The sequence below is a fragment of the Lagenorhynchus albirostris genome, chromosome 2 (genome assembly GCF_949774975.1).
Source record: "Lagenorhynchus albirostris chromosome 2, mLagAlb1.1, whole genome shotgun sequence".
In the NCBI taxonomy this organism is placed as follows: Eukaryota; Metazoa; Chordata; class Mammalia; order Artiodactyla; family Delphinidae; genus Lagenorhynchus; species Lagenorhynchus albirostris.
Genome location: NC_083096.1, coordinates 128,245,161 through 128,251,456, shown reverse-complemented (window position 1 = coordinate 128,251,456; position 6,296 = coordinate 128,245,161).

The following is a 6,296-nucleotide window of genomic DNA, read 5'->3' as shown; positions in this document are numbered from 1 at the left end:
TGAGCTATGGAGTTCTCTCCTCAAGAAATACAAAGCAATGGGGCCTTTCAGCTGGGTAGGATAGGGCTCTGGGATAAATCCCAGTGGGAATAAAATCATCCAGGATAAGTGGGTAGAGGTAGAAGAGAAGAGGTTGGTTGGGACTTAAGTTGCGAATACAGTGAACGTGCTAAGTAAGCCTGAACACAGTGAGGGGACTTGAAATAAGGATGAGCTGTGACTGTCTCATGGGACCTAAGGGTGAGAATGGGCCTGGAACCTGGGAACCAAAACATCATGTGAGGAATTCTCACTGTCTCTGTCTCTGCTACTCTGTGCTTGTGTGCTTTGTTCTGTCCTCTCCCTGACAGCTGTCTTCACTTCTTCGCCCACTTGTTAGAATGAGTCTGCCTCTGGCTCTGAGTTTCTCATGTCACAATTCCAGCCAGAGTTCAGAGTTGGGTCTCAGTCCCTAATTTGGGGGAGCAGGAATCTGATTGACCCATCTTTGGTCTGTTGTCCACCCTGGGCCAATCAGCTAAGGGAGGGAAGGCAATACAAACACACCTGTTAAAGGCTCATCCCCTTGAATGTGGGATGGGGCTAGGGAATTTTCCCAGGGACTAGAGTTGGCTTGTGGGGCTAATGATATTTACTAGAGATGAGAGGTCTAAAGACATAGCACTGGAAAACACCAACATTGATTGGATGTTAGAAAGAAGAGATGGGGGAGGAAAAAGAGAAAGAGTCTCCAGATAGGAGGAAAACCAATAGAGAGAAGGAGGGAGGCATAAAGCGTCAAATGTTACAGAACAGCCAAGAAGGATGAGCAACGTCAGAGACGATTTGATCACAGAAAGTCCCAGGAAACCTTTTACAAATCACTTTAAGGAGCAAAGTGGTAAAGAAATCAGATTTCTGTGAGTTAAAAGGATGGAGTTAGTTGTATTTTTATAGGTAAACATAAAAGTGTTAGCTGTGCTGTCAATGCTGGACAAAGAATCCAACTGCACTATGTTGAGTTGGCATTATTCAGAATTTAACATATTGGCATAGAAACAGTAAACTCGCCCCACCCCGAGTCATTACAGGGGTAACACACTGTGTCAAATATATAAGGTTTTAACTACGTGGTTTAGATTACAGAAACAAATGCATATTTTCAAAATAATGTTAAAAAAGGGAGGATCAGGAATCCAAAGTCCAATAAACATAAGATGTGCTCAGTCTTACTTGTAACCATGGAAGTGCAATGAAACATAATTATACACTCACCAGATTCAAAAAAATTTTAAAGTCTGAAAATTCCAAGAGCTGGCAAGACATGGAACAATAAGAATAATTCTGAAAAGCTTCTGGTGGGAGAACAAATTGACAGAGCCCAACTCATCTTACATTTAAAAGTGTCCATCTGCATAGGACACTTGGGGCGGTGACGCCCTCTCCAATTGTACAGTGAGGTGGCCTGCTTTGGAAGACACCTTGGGGATTTTTAGTTAAGTTGAAGATTCACATATCTTATCGTATGCAGTTTCACTTTTAGGCGTATAGCTAGAGAAATTTGTGTAAATCTGCGAGAATACAAGTCCAAGAATGTGTGCAGCACAATTATGCATCATAGACCCAAACTGTAAACAGTCCAGTGTCCATACAAAATAAAATGCGAAAACAAAGCTACCGTGCATTCATCATGGAATAACAGCAAAGAAAATGAATACATCAGAGCTCCGTGCAACATGGATACATCTCACAAACGTAACGTTGAAGGAAAGAGGCAAGACACAGAAGAATACGATAGTACGTTTCCCATCAAAAGAAGCTCCTAAACAGGCAAAACTAAATTATATGGTATAGAGATGGCTACTGTAGAGAAAAGTGAAAAATAAATGAAGGGCAAGTGAAGGATTTTTTTAAAAGTCAGGATGGAGGTTGCCCCTGGTGGCGACGGGGCTGGGATCCGATGGGGCTCACCGAGGTTCCTTGGTGCTGGCAGAGTTCTGTTTTTGGCCTGCGTAGTGGTCACATGGACCTGTTTTATAATTATTCATTAAACTATACATATTTGTATGTACTTTTCTGTATTTATATTATTGTTTTTGAATTAAAGAATAAAGAAATGGGTAAAGGGTGAGTAAGTTGGTATACACATTTCATTTTTTGTTCTCTCCCAGAACCCAGCTAAAAATGTCGTGTGTGTGTGTGTGTGTGTGTGTGTGTATGTGTGTGTGTGTATGTGTTTTCTGTAGACTCGCATGGCCAGGAGAGTAAAAGAAGAGAACACAGATGAATGAGAGGTAAATGGCTCAACAGATTCACTGACGTAGAATTCTAAACTGGCAATGGGGAAAGCTGTGATGAAATAAAATTCATCGGGCCAAAATTTTATGGCAAGACAAAAAAAAATTTAAGCCTAAAAATTTTCTCTGCCTATTTGGGCCTCCTATCTCCCCTTTAGTGTGTATTGTGCATCTGCATTAACTAGACCTTATTAGGAGATAACCTTCCCTCAATCCTATAAGGGGTCACAGTGACCCACTACTGGTTCATGTAGATCTGGATTGTGTAAACTGTCAGTACATTATTTGATGTATAATCCTTTGTCTCAAAAACGTGTGTAACTGGGCTTTGACCCCTAGCAGGCAGAGCAGTCTTCAGAGCTTTCTGAAAGACTCTCTCCCAGGTTCTAATCCTCAGGTTGGCTCAAATAAATTTTCCACTTCTTTGTTAGATGGACTATTGATTCATTTTTTGTTGACAGCTGAGAACCAACTTTATTTTCACTGCAGAATCTTGAAAAGGTTCAGGAAGTTTGGGTTCCTGGAATATCAAGAAATAGTATAAAACAGGTGTTACAATAAGGAGTGTTTTTTGGTGGCTGTTTAAGAAGTAGTTAGACCTGTAGGTCCCGTCCTCTACCCAGGACTGCTGGATGACTCCTGCTTCCCTCTCCAAGCAGAAGGTTAGAGGTTTATTTTCTGGAGAAGGAAAAACATAGGGTCTCTGGATGGAGAGACCCCAGGCACAGGTGAGGATGGCGGTACCCTAACCATGAAATGCTGAGGCCCTCACCCCACAATTCCTCATGCAGCTCCCAGGAAGCTGGTCGCCAGGCCTTTACCATCTATGTCTAGTAATAGGAAGAATCTATTCCGGGGAATATAACCTGACCAACTTAAAAGACTGAAAGGTACTGATATTAGGAGTTTGCCATCAAATGGCTGAAGCAAATAACTTTATAGTGAGGGCCCAGGTCAGTAGAAACCACACCCAGAACTTCCAATTCACTTAAAAAAAAAATTAATTAATTTTTGGCTGTGTTGGGTCTTCATTGCTGCGTGCGGGCTTTCTCTAGATGCGGCGAGTAGGGGCTACTCTTTGTTGCCGTGCGTGGGCTTCTCATTGCGGTGGCTTCTCTTGTTGTGGAGCACAGGCACTAGGCATGTGCGCTTCAGTAGTTGTGGCTCATGGGCTCAGTAGTTGTGGCTCTCGGGCTCTAGAGCACAGGCTCAGTAGTTGTGGCGCACGGGCTTAGTTGCTCCGCGGCATGTGGGATCTTCCCCGACCAGGGCTCGAACCCGTGTCCCCTGCATTGGCAGGTAGATTCTTAACCACTGTGCCACCAGGGAAGCCCCCCAGTTCACTTTTTATTCCCATAATCTCCTAATCTCTCTCTCTCAATCATGTGTGCACTGTCTTTCTCTCTTTAAAAATATGGAATAATCTGGAGGGAGAGGGAGGGATAAATTAGGAGTTTGGGATTAACAGATACACACTACTATATATAAAATAGATAAACAACAAGGACCTACTATATAGCACAGGGAACTATATTCAATATCTCGTAATAACCTATAAAGGAAAAGAATCTGAAAAAGAATATATATGTAGGGGCTTCCCTGGTGGCTTCTCTGGTGACAAATTTATCTTTGTCTCTCTTTTTGTGATGTTAGCAGCCACTGATGATCATTGAACAAACAAATCTATTAATTCATCTGGGTTGCCAAATGATGTATTTTAATTCTATCATTAATCTTCCTTTGTTATCTGGCCTACTTGAGCAGTTCTTATGCCGTTGTCTCTTCAGCCGTTTTGGTTGCATTCTTTGATTCCTCGGAAAAGACTCCTAGAAGTACTACTGCCTCCCAGGTTCTTGTGTGTTCATAACAGGATGTTTGCTGACTTTATATTTGAAGATCAATTTGGCTGGATTTTAAATTCTTGACTCACATGTTCTTTGAATATCCTAAATAAGTTACTCCATTGATTTCTGGAATGAAGCATTGATGTTGGAAATCTAATGACAATCTGATTTTCTTTCTCTTATAAAATACTTGTTCTGTTTGTCTGGCTGCAAAAAGGATTGTTAAGATTTTTCTCTAAAATTCAGTAGTTTCAGCGTGGAGCTATTGAGGGCTGATTTTTCCAATTTATGCAGTGTGTCTGTTCAATATGTGTGCTTTTTTTAATTTAAAAATTAAAAAGTCTTTTTAAATTGAAGTATAGTTGATTTACAATGTTCTGTTAGTTTCAGGTATACAGCAAAGTGATTCAATATCTATATATAATAAAAATTTTATACTGTACATTAATATATAGTATATATATATTATATATATAATTTTTCAGATTCTTTTCCATTATAGGTTATTACAAGATATTAACTATAGTTCCCTGTACTATATAGTAGGTTCTTTTGGTTTTCAATATGTGGTTTAAGGTGTTTTTTTTTTTAAATTTCAAGTTCTTTTTGTATTTTAGTTTTTAATAATTTTTTTTGTCTCATTCTTTTGTTTTCTTCTCTGGGGACTCTAATAGGTACGTTGGATATTCTTTGCTTGTTTTCTCTGCTTGTTACTTTCCCTCAAGCCCTTTTAATCTCTTTTTTTTCCTTTTTGGTTTTAAAAACTTTTTCCATTTTCCATTTCTATTTCTCTCAAGGCACTTTTCATTTGGTTTGTTTATTCTTGTCCTTCTAGTTTAGCCTTTATTTCTGAAATGATTTTTCTTTTATCTCCAATTCTTTTTTGAATTCTTTCTCTTTTCAAATCTTCCTTGTCCTAAATCATCCTACTTTTCTTCGCATTCTGATTTATGTTGTCTTTCATAGTTTCTATTATTTTCTTATTTTTTAAGCTCATCTTGAAATATTAGATCACAATTTTCATCTTTTTTGTGGCATGTTTTTTGGTATTTTTTCATTCTCATGGTTGTATTATTCTGCTTCTTATTCTCTTTCTTCCTTATAATAATGTTGTTGGTATTTGACTACAGTCCTTTCCTGTGGCTCATTTTTTTAGGGAAAGGAGTTTCCCCTCTACTTTCAGGAGTTAAAAACAAGAGAGCTTTTTCTAGTTTCACAGTCTATAGCATCCCTTTCTGTTGATTTCATGAAGTAGCTATAAATATGACCTTGTACGTTCTGAGTTCCTCTTCCCTGCTCACCTCCCCACCCTTTATTTATTTATTTATTTTTATTTATTTTTTGCGGCGGGGTGTACGCGGGCCTCCCACTGTTGTGGCCTCTCCCATTGCGGAGCACAGGCTCCGGATGCGCAGGCTCAGCGGCCATGGCTCACGGGCCCAGCCGCTCCGCGGCATGTGGGATCCTCCCGGATCGGGGCACGAACCCACGTCCCCTGCATCGGCAGGCGGACTCCCAACCACTGCGCCACCAGGGAAGCCCCCACCCTTTACTTTATCATCACTTTTCTTTGCCTGTTTGCCCTGACTTATTCAGTTTGGATGACACTCTCAGCATTTTCTCCTCAGGGTGGGGCTTTGTCCTGGAAGAGTGCTTTGGCTTGTTGGCTTTAAGAGTTCATAGGGTCTGGACCTCTGGACTCTGGGACCCCTGGACCCCACCAGCATGATCAGATCTTCCCATAGTCATCCTGTACTCATGTGTGCATTAGAACCTCCCCTGAACCAGACCACAGCTTTGCCTCCATTCTCTAAATGGCCCACTGTATGGTCAGGCCACTCCAGATGGCTGTTCTCTTGCTCTCTGTACATCCCCTGCCCAACCAGTGCCTGCTTCACCTACGCCTACACACATGACTGACCTTCCTGAATACTTACCCCAGGCCCCAGCTAGGGACTGTTCTTGTCAAAGGTGTGGTGAGGGGTGTGCCCCTCTGCTGGTTTCCCTGGTAACTAATGAGCCCACCTGACATCAATTCCCCTATAACTGGTAATCGCTCCTCCCCCCTGGGAGCAGACTGCCATCATGTCCTGCCCGCCGTGTGCCGTACAAGGTAGGGTATCTCTCCAGGACCTTGCTACAGATGGGTAAGCTCCCCCATTCATTAAACCATCAA